Below are 2,515 nucleotides of genomic sequence, written 5' to 3'. Positions count from 1 at the left end.
TTCGTTGTGCTGCAATAAAACATACTTATATTGGTAACAAAATAGAACTCGTACCTACTGAATTTTTTATTATATGGGATATAACGATTTTATAACAATTATCAAATATCTGTTCATAACTGTAATATATTTTATATTAAATATTTAACATTAAGTAACTATTACTAAATTATTTAATTGATGTTACTGTGAATGCAATTACGTCATACTCCTGATCTATTAAATATTTGGTAATTATTATCATATTTAGTATTAGTTACTAAGGATTCAATGAATTTCTGTAACTAAATGCAGTTTGTTATAGTTACCAGTCTTTTCTCTCAGTGTAGATATCAGAACTGTCTAGTAACTGTATCAATTATAGTTACAAGTTATTTTTTTGTATCTAGCTACTAAATAATTTTTCTGGTACAGCCACTAGGAGAAATGAGCGTTACATTCCTAGCTACGATGTAAGACCCAACTTTTCTGTGTCATTAGTAGACAATCACTAGATTCAATTTTTGCTCGGGTAGTCGTTTTGCTCAGCGATAAAATGACGATAGAATTTTCTGTACGTGTTATCACAAATATTGATATGTTAATGCGCATTCAACAATGATAAGATTTATTGTCCTCGATCATGAAAGAGTCTGGACATTATTGTGAAATCGCCGTCGTAAGGAAATTTTATGCTGAAATTATGGGCATAAGCGCGACAATAAAGATTCCTCGAAGTTTTGTTTCTATCGATGCACGAAATTGCGTCCGATGACTGCTCGCAGCCGCATTCCCATACTCGGTACCGCGGGTGGTCGTCTTCAATGTCGGGCGTTAAAAGCACACTCACGCGTGCGGACGATGCAGAAGAAGGGCAGGGAGAAAGGACTCCGCGGAGAAAGGAAGAGAGAAGGGGGAGTGGAGAGGGAGAGAGAGAGAGAGAGGCGTGCGAGCGGGTTGCAATAAGTGATTCCCCGTAACTATAAATAAATGGCGATACGTCCCGGACGGCTTCGCTCGCCCGTAAATCTCGAATCGGGGCATAATCGTCGAAGCAATCTGGAATCTGGCGCGGATCACAAGGCGGATCTCTCCGAGTGCTCGAACTTCAGCGGCGTTCCCCGATGAAGAGGAGGCCCGCCGTTGCCTTACCTTCGACGGTAAGGTAGGATCTAACCGTTCTCATCGGTAACCCAGGATCCTGTTATAAATCAGGCCTCCGATGTCGATGCGAGCCGGTTTCACGGCGGTGAAATTATCCTAGTCGCTTCGCTAGGATTATTATCCCTACCTGCTATCCCTGATGCTATGATCCGTAACCGGAAGTAAACGCAACTGCCTCCCCAGAGCGATTCTTGTATCTGGGAAAATTCTACTTTAGTTATTCGTTGAAATGATAATATTATATAATTGCAACCCATACGGCACAAATGTCCAAAATATATTCTCGAGACATCCTAGAGATATCACATATCTCCTCTCTGTCTTCGAGATGTATTTTGGACATTTATACTGCATGGAAATATTCAAAAAAATATGAAGAATTCAAAATGCCGATGCTTGTTTTTAAGAGAAACATCAAATAACATTACGACATTTATTTATAATTTGCTCACAATTGCACAATTTATTTATAATTCGCTCACATTACGACATTTATTTATAATTTGCTCACATTTGCTCACACACTATTGCAATTGTGAGCAAATTATAAATAAATGTCGTAATGTTATTTGATGTTTCTCTTAAAAACAAGCATCGGCATTTTGAATTCTTCATATTTTTTTGAATATTTCCATGCAGTATAAATGTCCAAAATACATCTCGAAGACAGAGAGGAGATATGTGATATCTCTAGGATGTCTCGAGAATATATTTTGGACATTTGTATGGGTTGCAATTATATAATATTATCATTTCAACGAATAACTAAAGTAGAATTTTCCCAGATACAAGAATCGCTCTGGGGAGGCAGTTGTGTTTACTTCCGGTTACGGATCATAGCATCAGGGATAGCAGGTAGGGATAATAATCCTAGCGAAGCGACTAGGATAATTGTGTTGCAATATAAAGATCAGCTAGAAATATGTGTTCTTATAAATGAGATATGAAAATAAATTGCTGATTTTTTCGTTATCTTTTGTATATACTTTTCAAAAAATAAGATGCGAGGACAAACGATTATCATCATCTGGGAGATACGCTGAAACATTCTCCACGGCAATCTTTCATGGATCGCTGAGTAAATCTTCAGATGAAAAATAGAGTCTCATTGTTTAGTCACGTATTAACAGATTGTAATCGCGAATCACATACGCACTTTCACAAGCCATCGCAATTATACTAAATTATATCTAAGAACCTATGTCTGTATTCGATTAATTCGCGTAACCTTTACGAACATAAAGGCAAGTGTATCTAATGAAGCGTCACAATTTATCGCGTTACCCATAAAACTTGAAGAGTGTAATTAAATAATTTCAACTATATATATATATATATATATATATATATATATATATATATATATATATAT

Source organism: Odontomachus brunneus, unplaced genomic scaffold (genome assembly GCF_010583005.1).
Source record: "Odontomachus brunneus isolate Ranch 3 - 2012 unplaced genomic scaffold, Obru_v1 Obru_scaffold_032, whole genome shotgun sequence".
Lineage (NCBI taxonomy): Eukaryota > Metazoa > Arthropoda > Insecta > Hymenoptera > Formicidae > Odontomachus > Odontomachus brunneus.
The sequence above is the reverse complement of the archived record's forward strand: the minus strand, read 5'-3'. Positions refer to the sequence as shown.